A 14,548-nucleotide genomic window follows, 5' to 3' on the forward strand; every position below is an offset into this window, starting at 1 on the left:
TTCCTGACAATTTAAGAATTTCTGAGAAGAAAAGTCAGGAATAGCTATGGCCAGGAGCAGCCAAACCCTTTTGCTGAATTGGTATAAAGCACTAAACCATGCTACTAATGCTCACTCTGTCAAATTACCTGTCAGAGTTAAGCTCTGTTATCTTTGCTTGGCCTGCACATAATAAAAGAAAGCACAAGCTTTCAGCTTTAATGACAAACAAAAATAGCTGTAGTTGTCCTTGCACTTAAAAACACAAACAAAAAATCCCACTAAAAACAGTCATAATGTAATTTTTCATTGCAACTGCTACTTTTGAGACCTCTGCTAGCAAAACAGACATCTTTAACTTAATACAAGAAAGCATGGCAGAAACAAGAGTATGCAAACAGTTATTAATGATACAAATTGTTATCTCATACTGCCTTATCTTTCCTAAGTTTCTTTATCCACTCTTGGCCACTTCTGGGTTTTTTGCCCCACCTCTCTCCTTTCCCAACCAATTTAAAGAACTTTGAGTATTTCATAAACAAGAATAAGTGTACCATGAGGTATTAACACCTGTGGTGCCCAACCCTGACTTTCCTTCATCCACCTGTCCTGTTGTTTATTCCATCCCTTCCTCCCCTCATCTCTGCTCATGCACACCTGAGGCCCTTGTTTGTTGAGAGCAGCAGCAGGAGGTAGGACATCCCTCATCCCTGGCCTCTCCCCAGCTCACACTTGGTGCACCCCTGAAGAGATTACTTTGTTCAGGCAATGCTCAGATCTGTTTTACAGTCCTTGTTTGGCAGCCTACATAAGCCCCATACACCTCCACTGATCATGCAACCGTGTGATTTAACAAGACATCACCATCCAGTCAAATCTAAATGAGTGATTTCAACACTTTCCATCTGTTTCTAATAAAGTGTCAGGCATATTTAGTCATTCCTGGTATTACCAAATCATGGGTTCTACTGAAATTACCTGCAATTGTTTTCTACTATTTCTCTTATTTTCATCAGGCCCAAGCAGTCTTGTCCTGAAAATGCAGAATGAACTCCATGTGATATCATTAGGAGTGCTTCCCATGTGAGAAGGTCTCCTTTGTATCCAGGCATGAGTTGTGGTGTCTGATCTCAAGGAACATGCTTGAGCTGGACCAAGGGTGGGAATGCCTGTGCTGCTCCCTTCTTTACTTCTCTCAGGTGGCAATGTCTGCAGCTCTTATTTCACTGTGCTAGAGGCACAGCAGAGCAGCTGCAGCCCTTCGAGGTGTTAGAGTGAGGGACAGACAGAAGGTTAAGACTGTGAGAGCAGCAATTTGTTGCTGCGAGTCAGACACCAAGGAAAAGAGAAGGAGCTGTGGGGTGAGGTGGCAACTGAGCTGTGTTTTTGCTTTAACAGCAAAGAGAGAAGTCCATAAAGTGTTTCTTGGGTGTTTTTTAACAAACTGAGGCAGGAGGGATAGGGTCAGCAGGTGATGTTGTTGACTCCTGAATGTGACAATAGCAAAGAAGTGGAGTTGAGTCCCTGGCCCCAGCTTTGCTAATGACTGTTCACCACCTGAGAATTCCAGCCTGTGTGTGTTTAGGAGGGAGCTGCTAAAAAATAATTTTTACTGGACACAGGAAATGAGGATCTGAGACATATCAAGGATGCTACTAAGCATGCCCATTAGCACTTTTTTAGATGCTTTTGTGGTGTTTTTCTTGCCTTTGTGCTTCATAAGACGGTAGCTGCTCTTCCATAGGCCCTGTAACATATTTACTAGTCCAGTTTGATGTCTCAGGTTCTGTATGGCACCTGAGAGCACTAGACCCCTATGCTTTGGCATTTGAATACCTGACAAAGTATCTAACCAAAAAAACTGGGGGAGAAAGGACATGGAGTGAAGACAGGAAGATCTAAGTAGCTGAATTTCTCAGCATTATTTTAATTACTTTACTTTTTTTTAAAAGCAAACTAGATTTTATATCAACACTTACTGAGAGTTCATATACTACCAGCATGATATGCTATACATGTCCTGTAAACATCTAACAGATAGGTTACTCCCTGAGAGATTTCTGGGGGTGGTCTGATGAGCCCTGCATGTCACCAATTCTTTAATTATTAAATAGAATTAATAATTAATAAGAATTAATTGATTTAATTTATTTAAATAAAAATAGATCAAATTGGTGGAGGGGGGATGTTTCTATGTGTGTGCTTTTTGGAGGAAGGGAAGAAAGCTTTTTAATCAGCTCTCTTCTGAGCCCTGTAGTCTACCGATCATGCTGGCCCTGGCTCATGAGAATCTTCTAGGAATATTTTTGGCCTTCTGGACACATGTTGGACACATTTCAGATGCTTTAAAGGAAATTCAGGCAGGATAGCCCTGGAAGGACTATAGGACAAGTCTATGAGCCTTCCAGCAGAAAACAGGATGTCATTGTTTAGGCGGCCTGTAATGCAAGAGTGCTAAGATAGGCATCTAAGAGCCTTAGACAGCACTTCTGGAACACAGCTTGAACCACATATTTGCACTGAATCTTAGCAAGATTAGGAAACTTTAGTTTACTCTTCTGTCTCTAGGGTTGTGTTTTCAGTGGGACACACTAATACAGATAAATGTATTTAGAATTTGAAGGAAAAAATAAGAAAACTCTGCTTGCTAACGAATATGCGCGTAGTGGATCTTGCACCTCTACTACTTATAAAAGTTATGTTTCATATAAAACAGGCTTCATTTCTTGTGCGTTCTATTTAATTTCCATTTCAGAACATGTATTTTACCACTTGTTTGGGCTTTTTTTCCTGTGAAAAAGCCCTTTTTTTAATACAAGGGACCTGCCTAGAGCCACCCAAGGAGTACATTTCTGAACAGAAACACAGATTCCTGTTAGACCTGTTTGGAAAGCAATGGAAGTAGGTATAAAATAGAGCAACTGAGAAAATGCACCAATAATTAGAAACAGCAATTAAATAAAGACAGCAAGTGGTAACAGAGGTATTCTCATTATTCCAATCAGAGCCCCTTGACACAGATGCCAAAACATTTAAAACAGCAGGAAACTAAGACACCTTCAAGCAGAGTGTTGTCATTTCTGCAAAATACAATAATAAAATTGCATTACCTTTAAACAAATTGTACCAGAGCTACTAACACAAAGTGTTAGAGAGCAACATTGATCCTTCATGGACACATACAAAGCCAGAACATTTACAGAAGAAGCCACTCCTAAAGCAGCACATGTTCCATTAACAACCCTTATTTTCAGATGGATTACTATTTTAAAAGGGAGTGATGGAAAGTAACATTATTTTTGTCTCGGTTTTGTTTCTTTTATATAAATAAATGTTCTTTAAGACTGTATGGTAGAAATATGTGTTTTGGCACAGGCAATCTTCTGAATTGCTGCAGTCTCTCCTATGCCATGTCAGGTGGATCTGTTCCCATCAAAGAGTTTAACTGACATCTCAGCCTTTAGACTGTATCATTAACGATCTTCTGGGATTTAGCTTGTCCTTCCTTGACTGCACCATGTGTGCATGGTTGCTCCAAGGCAGAGAGAGAGAGGTTTTGATCTGCACTGTCTCTATTTATGATTGACTAGCAGAGATTGCACGGCCTCCCCAGGCAATCTGCTTTGTTGGATTAGACAAATAGGTATTTGGTCTAGGTTGAGTTAATCCCACCCTAAGGCAGGAAGGTGGACTACTTGACCACCTGACATCCTTTTTAGTCCTACTTTTTCCTACAATTTTCTGATTCTTTCCCGATAAGTAGGCTGCTGGGCTCTTCACAAGATTAGGCACTGGAAAAATATGAGGATGAAAGACTGAATCCATGAATGTATATACAAGCTTAAACTTCATTTATTTCTATGGAAACTGAGATCCTAAAGACTGCTCTAGATCACAGACCAAACCCAAAATTATCACTGCATCCTTCATTAAAAAATAATAATACAAAAAAAAGAAAGAGATGTTGTAACTTGCAAATGGATGCAGAAAACTCAATTATCTTAGATAAGGCTGGACCACAATCTTTCCTGAACAGCACTTGCCGGCTTTGACCTCTGACTATTACAGCTTCATTTTCAGGTCTACATGATAATCTGTCCATCAGAGTTATGTCTGGCAGCAAGCTACCCATATGATGAGATTTCTACAGAATATATCAAAGGAATGACAACCCACTGGCTTTCCTTAGCTGTTGTTTCAGAAATAGGGAAAGTTGCCTGACGGACTGACGTCAGATTGAACACCATTTTAACAATGAATTTAAGCATACTTTGGACTGCTGCTAGACCTTGAATCAGGTGCTCCCAAGGTCACCTCACACCCACAGTCACCTGGCATGGGGAAGAGACCTATATCACAGGTTCTAAGCTTCAATGCTTTGTAAATAAGATCCTTATCAAAGAAGTTATAACATTAAAATTTATTTTTTTTTTACTACAAAGATCTAATCCTTTAGAGAAATTAATGTAAATGGTCTACATAATATTTAAACTATTGAAGTTCTCTACGTTAGAAACTGTATTTCGAGTGTTCAGAAAAGGTATAGTGCAATTTTATTGCATATTTACAAAAAAAAGGAAATGCTTTAAGTGCCCATGGCTGTCTATATTTGAGCATTTTTTCCCATGAAATAGTCCTGCAAAATATAACAAGGCTTCAACTTAATTCAAAGTATATATACACATAATATTCATATGTATAGGTGTCTTGGAAAAGTATTTCTTACAAGATCTGTGTTGGTACGTTAGACTATTTCATTCTGTATCAAATACAGTTTTTAGAAGATTGTGCTGTTGTGCTGAATAATGGACAAAAATACAGATATGGTATAGCACCTAATCATGAGTGCTGCAAAACCCCCAAAATTAGGAGAAACAACACGAAATGCACTGACTTCCAGTGTGTTTCATTAATTACTGTCAAAAAAAATTTTTGCTTCTCTTTAGAAATATGCACTTCGACCACTATAATTTCAGGCATTTCAGAATTTCTAACATATTGTCCTCTTCAAAGATTAAGTGCTATTATTGCTACTTTGTGGCATAGAGGAGAAGATGTTAATAACCACAGACGTGTAAACATTAGGCCTCTGATATAAGTGATGTTTTTAGGTTCCCTGTTGTATATTGCTCAGCACTGATAAAGGGAAATTCAGTTTCATGTCTCCAGTGTTCCCATTTTCAGGATAGAGAGGATGCTCTTTCAGAAGTGTCTGTCTGTTTTCATGCCTGTACTGCACCTGACCTACTCACCCAGGCTTTTCTTCTAGTAAATGGAGACAGAGATGCTTTCAGAGCATTAATCTTATTCTAAAGTAGATACCCAAGGTAGTTCAGATGAATTGCAAATTAAAGCAGCTTTTCTTTCCACTGATAACAAAAGGAACCCGGAGTGATGAGCACAGAAGAACCTTCACTGTAGGCATCTGCAGCCAGGTATAATGACATGTTTCCATTCATCCGAATTCACAGCTATTCTGGGGGAGTGCAGTCACTTGAAGGGGATTGATGGCTTTTGTGAAGTACACAGCAAGAAAAGTTTCAAAGAATATTTATTCTTTCTTTCCTGCTTCTAATTTTCAGGGCTGAGGTGGAGGGAGTGGAGTCTTCAGTCATTAGATTGGACAGTAAGTGGCCCTTCCTTTTTTTCTCTGCATGTCTAGCTTCACTGTGAAGGACAGATCTCAAAACTGTTGCATAGCTGGAAGTTCAGGAAGTTGGGAGGAACATTTTAAGTCCTCTTTAATAGTCAAAAGTCTAAAATAGACCTCCAGTATTTCTGGAGAAGGTGCTCTAATCACTAGTTTATTTGTACATACCAGCTGCTTTACCTCTTCCTTAAAACAAACTGACCACAAAGACTCAAAATCTTCATGGCAAACCAATTGCTATCTTACTCAGACATTTAATATAAACCCAGTAACAGCAATGAAATCACAGTGGATGGTCTATGATCAGTGACACTTTATTTTGTAGAGAGCTCTGTAGGGATTCAGTTGTTTGTATATGTTTTGGGATTTTTTTCAGCAGATATCATACACTCATCATTTTCTTTCAGACCATTTATTTTAGTTATTACTTCTGTTAACATTGCAATATTCTGGACTGCCTGGTTTAAGATCTGAGAAAGAAACATTTGTTTCTCAGGTGAAAACTTCATCACTGAGAAATCCTGGTGTAGTTATGGAAAACAGATATACAAGAAAATTCTCAGTTACAGACTTGAGAAATTTAAGTGAAAGAAGAAATTTAAGTGATAGAAGAAATTTAACTTCCACAAATCCAAAATATTTTATTAGACAAAACAACGTAAACTTAGGGGCATTTAAATTGTTTCTGAACTAGGAATGACTGCTCAGGGCAACACGGTATTGTATTCATTACTGACCTCTTACTGGTCTATGGTAAGGGGCAGAAAAGCAAATGTAAACCTAGACGTATTATGAAAGGTATAAATTACAGTGATTAAGTTTTTTACACAAATGAATGGCCTGGAATACTGCACAGAGAAATGGTGACTTGCTTTGTGAGACTTTTGGTTAATTCAAATACTTTAATAGATAAGAAACCGGGGAGGGAGAATTATCCTACGGATATACATTATGTGTTTAGTGCTGATTTGGACCTTCAATGTGGGATTTAATCCATAATGGACACAGAACAGATGGGAAAAAAAAAAAAGTAGTTTCTTAAAGTGCACAATACTAAAGACCAAGGGCTTAAAAAGCAATGAAGAAAACTGCCATGTCTGGCAATGGTGCAAAGATACAAAGGTGCTTGTTTGGGTGCAGGGCAGTCACAAGGGTGTAGGTCACACACATATCTCCCATAAAGTCCCAGCACCGTTTATGGAGATACAGTGAGCATAAAAGGACTGATGGTGATTCAGTTCAAAAATATGCTGTGAACAGTGGATCTAGCATGTGCACCAACCACATACACCTCACCTTCTGGCTGAGAGTTTTTCACATAAAGCTGCCAATTTTACTTCCCCAAATATGGGTGGAAATAACCTAAACACTGCAAATACTAAGGTTATCTGACTGCAAATACTTATTTAGCTATCTAAGGCAATTGACAGTGCTGTTGCGTAGCCTCTGCTGGAGATCTCGGTTTACCTGTTTAGCTGGAGGTTTACAGGCTACAGCAAGAGTAAAGTTTATGGTGGGTCAGATACTGGTGGCCTCTGACTCTCATTATTTGGTGAGTGTATGTTTGCTATTGAGCTTTTTTTAAAAAGAAAATAAGTTTTATAGCTAACTTCTTTAAAAACTGGCAATGGTAGCTGTATGTGTTGTGTGTTGAGTCTTTAAGCTCGTCCAGAAACTCTTACTGCAATATTTTACTTGCTCTCTCTATTTTGGGCCGTTTGGCTAAATATGTTCCCATTGGACTGGTCAGGGATTAATTTGGTTTACCAAGTTGTGCTATACAGAGACATCAGAATGGTGGGCAATGTTTTGAAACTGACAATTAACTATTTTTGCTTTCTTGTAAACAAACCAGTAAGAAATCTCAAAGGTCACAGCACCTCTGAACATGCTAAAACACCTGGGCTTTGGATCCTGTTCCATATCAGAGCATTAAAGAGAGCTGCATCAGAAGCTAGCCTGAGGATACTTCAGATTTGGTTTCTCTAAGAATATGAGTACATATGAAGTGGCAGAACTTCTAGAAGTGCATCCAAAAATATTTTTTAAAAATAATTTAAAAATAGAAGTCCCGGAGGCAACAGGCTTAGAGCTTCTGAATCTCTCATAATGTGGCCTTTATCATATTTAATTTTGCAAGTTTAGGATTTAAGCACCTAGTCTAAGCCAGGAATGTAAGCTTTTCCATAGCAGGGATGGAAAGACCTGAACACTTTTCAAACATATTTGACAGGATGAGATACCTCTAACCCCCACCTCGCTTCACTTATTATTGGAATGGTGGTGTCTGACAGCTGTCAAAATTTCTTAATTTCTAATATCAAGGCAGCAATAAGTGATTCAAATCTCTTCCTATCAGGGTTGATAGACCCTGGTTCAACATACTATCAATAAAGGAAGTGAGGTGCAAGGTCTAAGTCAGTCCTCAAAAATGGTCTGAATGCAGTCTTTCTATGTCCAAAGGGGTGAGGAATGACACGTTGCATATATGCTTATTGAACATACATTTGAAAAACTGTCTCCTTACTAAAATGCCATAAACTCATTTAACTACAAAATTTAAGTTTAAAAAGCAGCATGTACCAAAGGATCATTCAGCTTAGGCAGTCATATTCTGCCTCTCACACTCAACACATACATAATTTAGATGGGAAATATGAAACTGCTCTGCTCAAGTTTTTGGGTTGTTAGGGTTCTGTTTAAGGGCAGCCAGTTGCATGTTCCCAGCTCTGTGGTGAGCTCTTTCTCGGAGATACCTGTACCTCCATAGTGCTGCAAGTATCCTTCTCCAAACGCAAATCCCAGCTTTTCCTTGGCTTCCAGTTAATGTCTGTGTCGCTTGAAGGTAGGCACTAAGTACTTATCATGCATTCAAAAATCTTTCCTCTAAAATGCAATAAAACATGAAATTGGGATTTTTACTTCACTGTTTTTTCTGTGATGAACACCTGAATCCTAGCAAGGCAAAATCAGTTTGATCTAGTGGTTCAATAATTGTTGCTCCAGAATAGCTCCTATTTCATAGTGCATGTTGACACTAATTGATGGTTCATTTGAAAGTCCTGGAGAACCGGTTTGAAACAATTTTACAGAAAATCTAGAAATCAACTTGCAACAATACGAAAATGCCAATTTGTAATTGGCATCCAGGTGAACAGACACCTACATCCATATGACTTAATATATTAATAAAATCCTCATCTATCATATTTTAAACTGTGATACTTATCTTTGCAAAACTCACTACAGACAACATGAAGTTTATTTGAATGGAAGTCACAGCATCAGACCCAAAAGTTTAAGATGTATTTATTCCAGCTGTGTGTAAAATGGGAGTAAAGCTAACATTGGCTAACTTAGGGAAATCTCTATGGAGAAAGGAAGCATAATAAGTGGTTGATATCACTGCTTGGATATGAAGAGGGAGGGGGGATGCTGGTTCTTGTCCTCTTCATAATCTTAAGGTTTAGTTCTCATTTACTTTCCAGCCTGTGGCTGTCTAACATAAAGAGCAGTAGTTTATAGTCACAGGAAAATGTATATATGGCAGGGATACTGTTTGGCTTATAGGATGAAACTGCCTGTGTGGGGTGGTTTTGTTATGACAACCAAAGCTACAAAGATTAGGTAAAATTTCTTTTATAAAGCCAGGACAGAAAAAATTGCAGTGAAGGGAATCTTAAGTGATTAAACTGCAATTTCGTCAGCCTTTGATATGCAATTTTAATAGTTATCCAAGGTCAACTCAGAGATGGCAGGATCATTCTTCAAAAGAGTTTTGTTACATTCTATAAAAAATGCCATAGCATCCTGAATTATTAAAAGCATTCAATTTGGGTATACTTGACAGCTTGTTTGACTGAAGTTCTGGGTCTAGTTTAAGTGTCTTTGTTGTGGAACATGACTGCATACTACATAAAATGTGCAGTATGTCATGTTTATAGTATAGATGTGTATAAAAAATATTTAGTTGATAGAAAAGAGTTCTATTAATAGGAAAAATCAACATCTTGGCTCAGATAAATTAAAATAATTTTCAATATTTTTACTAAATATAATCCTCTGTCAGCTGTGGAATTACTGCACTATTTTCATCAATTACCTCATAGACAAATAAACCTCCTTCCATAAAAACAGCAGATATCCAAAATATATGTGCAAGATAGTAACATTCATCTAGATATTGCTGCAATTATTTTGATAACATATCATGCTTGTGTTATAAAAGCCTCACAACCACTGAGATCACTCCTCTAAAGAAAAAATGGATTGACTCTTCGAATGAACCACCTTAACATGATGTGAGTACTCGGTACAATACAATCTCCCCTCACCACCGATCTTTCAGCTAAACATGAAACATACAGAAAATTATTAACCATAGGAACCCGTGATAGAAGATGATCCTCTTCTGAATTAAATTTCAGTATGCACAGCTTCGTTCTACAGGAACTTCCAAACTTCTCTCAAACTACTTCACAGATTTACCATAAGAAAGTTAATTTGGGGAAAATATTCTTAATGCTCTGTTTCTAGGGCAGGCCAGAAGATAAGACAGGCTTTTTTTTGCATAGAAACTCCTGTTAAATCTATTAAATGGTATTACTTTCATGTGCAAGTCTTCCCTTGCTTATTATAAGGGGGTAACCCTAAAATCATAAACTGAGCACTAAACTGAATATTGCCACTAACAAAGATATTAAACTGTAGTCAGTTTGTACTCCATAAAGTTTTGTCTCAACTTCCTTTAATATCTCTGCTAAAATGAAATGGTTTACCAATAACTCCTTGTTGATATACAATTTCAGTTATAATTATAATTTATATAAATATATCTAACACTACACATAACCACAGAAAAAGTACCTATTCTGGATTGTACTTTGAGATTAAATTGTCAGTGTCAATGGTGACAGTACTTGGCCACTTCCTGTCAACATTTCCAACCCCTCACCAATTTTATCTAAGAGCAATCTGAGAGAGACTCTAGGTCTTAAGGTCCCTAAATATTTTTTTGGAAACAGCTATGTTGCTTATAGTGTCTTTTTTCTTGCCTTCATTGCACATCAAAGAACATGCATGTGTGTGTCAGTGTACATTTAAAAATAATGTCATACATTCCATAATCACAGTAAAAAAACTTCAGAGTCCAAACAGAAGACATAAACTATAGGTAAAGAAGCTTGATGGAACAACTTATTTAGTCTAGTAAATTACTAAGTCTTTTCCCTTTGTTAATAGAGCAAGAAATTGTATTTTGGCTTTGAAACAAAAGGAGTAGGAGTGACCAAAAGGCAGAGGAAAACAACATAAAGGCAAACACATTGCTTCTGATGAGATCTAAAGAGGGAAGGAGCTTGAAGAAGGTTGACTTGAACAGTAGGTTTTCAAAGAGCCAAAGCTGAAGTAAAAGTAGGAACATGGAGGGTCTGCAAAACACCAGTGCCAGACAGATGAAAACACTTGGATAGCAGCAGAAGAAACACCACAAGCTTATATGACAAAATCTAAGAACTTTAGAAAGATGGAGGGTGATTTTGGATTGGGTTTTGGAGTGCATGTTGGTTAGGTCATGTGGTCACATTTACTGTAAGTACATGAAATGTACAAACCAGCACTATACTCTCCCAGCATCAACCCAAAACAATTTTGAGAACAGACTGTGTAAGTTTCACTAGTTAAGGAATGCAACCTTATTCTGACAGAAATCAGTTACATTTCTTCATACCACATGGCAATGGGAAATAAACTATGGATGCCACATTTAGTGGTGCTGGACTTTTCACGAACAGAGATTTGGACTGAAACAGCAGTCATGAAAAAAATGGGGAACAGGTTCAAGACAATTCCCCATTTACAGAATGTGAAGGTAAAGAAGACTCTTGAGGCAGCTATCTGCCTCTATAGATACCTGGCAGGAAAAGCATGACTGAAAGTTACAGCTTAGCAACACTCTTGCATATACCCAGGCAAAAACATATGCATGAAAATTTATAAATAGCCACTTGTGTAATAATTAATTAATTAGAGAACAAAAAGAGTATGGAAGCAACAGAAAGGTTGTTGGTTAACTACAGCAACACACAGACAACTGAAACAATCTCTCAGCTGGCTGATTTAAAATTTTCAAATTCTTAGTATGTTTCAGCAGACTATTTTGATCTTTGGTCTTTGAACACCAAATTACTTGACATAGTGTGAATGATGGGCATTTGCTCTGAGGCACAGTAGATACTGTACACCTTGCTTCTAGATGGCCTTCAGAGTTGAATTGTAATAGTGAAATTACTTACACAACCAATTAAGTATCCAAATACTCCCATGAATCCCCCTTGCTGTTTCCATCCTCTTCCCCTGCTCTCCTAATTTCCTTAGCAAGATAGTAAATACACTTTGGCAAGAGATGGCAAATCTTCTTGCACTTGAGCGTGATGAAATACTAACACTGTTGGAAAATATTTTAAAAATGCTGACATTTGTATGTCATATTTTGCCTCCTTTACCGGTATTTAAGAACCAAAATTATTTCAGTTTTACTAATTTATTTGAAGAGCGTATCTTGTATTGTTTACATTGTTTAGTACAAAACAGCTACAAAAAGTAATATAATAACAAAAAATCAGGAATAGCTACTGTTTAGAAGTTAAGATTATGCTTTATCAACAGAGGGCAGTCTTTGATAACTATATATTTGAATGAAGACTTGGAGAGCAGTAAACTTCTGTTTGTTTTAGATGGGATTGTGAGTTGTGTAGGTTTCAAGTAAGAAATATACATCTGTGATTCATCATCAAAAGAGGAAGCCAGATGCCTCCAGGAAGGGTTGCATTTAAAGTAAAAGTATATTTGCACTATTTTAAATAAACATATGCCTTAAAATATAGATTTACCCCGCTGAACCTCACAGGTAATTTATTTCAGAGGAAATATTCACTTCCATATTTCCAGAGCACGCATTTATTTATTAATGCTCTGTTAAATGAGGAGGACTTCTGTGCCCTAAATCTTTCTGTTTCTATTTAGACTTGGAAATAACGTTTAGCAATATAGCAAAACTGCAAGCTTTCATGCAAACATATGTATACTTTTTTCCCCCTGGTCAAATACCAGTTCCTTTATTCACTAAACATTTATTTTTAAAGATCAATGGACTTGTTATTGGGCCCAATTCTGATTTGCCATGCTAACTTCAGGGACAATTGGTAGGAAAACAGTTTGGATTTATATCTATGTTATTAGATCAAAATTTAGCCAACATGAATTTTCTTCAGGTACAATTTGAACGCAAGTGTTGGGACAAGCCAAGTAAAATACTTTCAAAATTCTCATCAATTCTATAATCTGGAATTTTTGTTTATGTTGTCCTGTGAAAAGAAGTAATAAGCAAGTGTTATTGTACTTTGTACTTGGACTGTGGCACAAGAGCTCACTGACTTGTTTGACAAGACAGCAACTCTTAAAAATAAAGAGGACTTCTGCTGTTTGTACGTGGAGATTTACTACTGGGTAATGAAGATAACAAAAGTCAGAGAACCAGACCCTGTATCCATTGAAAATAAAAAATTTCCTATATGAGACATGAGGCAACTCCATCTCTTAACTACTTTTTTCTTTTTTTTTTTCCAGAACCAGCGAAACATCTCAAAAAAAAAAAAATTTGAATGCCTTGGTCATTGATGCCTAGGACTCATTTGAAATATCTCCCTTTGAATCTTACAAATAAGACATTGCTGAAATCCAGGGTGAATGTCTCATAAGGGTAGACAAATGGTAATAGCGTTGCTTAATTTGCTAGATATCTAACTACTAGAATTACTATCTCCCTGTAGCAGCATCCAAGTCCATAAGTCTATTGCATAGGTTTATTTAATAAAATAGCTTTCAGCAGTGTTTCACAGGCATGTCAGTAATAGAATATAAAAATATAGCACAAATTACAATAATCCAGCATTGTAGAATTGACTGTAGATGTCCACTGATTCCCCTGCCACACCAAGGTGAATAATTTATTAGAAAGAATACTTATATGTGAATGCAGCTGACTGTGCCCACACTGCAAAATTTGAATTCCAAACTCGAGTTTTGCCATACGCAAAGATGACGAGCCATAATCTTGCTCCACCACTGAAGGATACTGTAAACTATTATTTTAAAAGAAGGAAAAAAAATTACATAAGAGTCGAAACTGCCTTGTGCTGTCTTTGAATGTGTCTCATTGTCGTATTTTTCTCTTTGTTAGAAACTTTTCTTAAACCAGCGTGCAGATCACACTTCATAAACAATAAAGAATGTTAGCAACTGTGAGACGCAGAAGCGGAGCTCAGAGCCTGGTATGAGGAATTTTAAAAGGCAAGAACTCCAAGTTCGGGCTCTCGCTAACGTCCTTTTAACTGCAGGCACAAGGTGGCAGAAGCAGCGCCAGGCTTTCATTCACCCGCTGCTGTGACTCCGAGGAGTGACCCCGGGCACCAGCTGTACCAACTGGTGCGTTCTGCGCCCGAGGTATTTATCCAGAATCTTTCATGGCTCACAGAACCGCGGTGCCGGCGAGCAGCTCCGCCGCAGCCGCGGGCCGCTTGCTTGTGTGACCTGTCCCGTTCTCCCTCGGACGCTTTTGTCGCCCCGCCGTTCCCCGTCACCCGGGCCCGGCTCTCGGGCAGCCCCGCTCCAGCGGCGGCACCGGCACCGCCCAGCGCTCACACCGAGCGGGAAGGGAAACTCCGAGCACTGCCCGGCGGCGAGCCGGGAACAGCCCAGCTTTAGTTCTGTCCCCAAGAATGGGGCCAGGCGGGAGTGGGGAAGCTCAGTGAGGGGGGCGGCGGTGCGCTCCCGCCGTTCCCGGGGCTGGCAGAGGTGCGCTCCTTCGCCGCGGGAAAGCAGCGCCGTTCTCCCCCCGACAGAAGGGCTCCCTTCCCGCGG

This window comes from Sturnus vulgaris, chromosome 2, assembly GCF_052056855.1.
Source record: "Sturnus vulgaris isolate bStuVul1 chromosome 2, bStuVul1.hap1, whole genome shotgun sequence".
NCBI lineage: Eukaryota > Metazoa > Chordata > Aves > Passeriformes > Sturnidae > Sturnus > Sturnus vulgaris.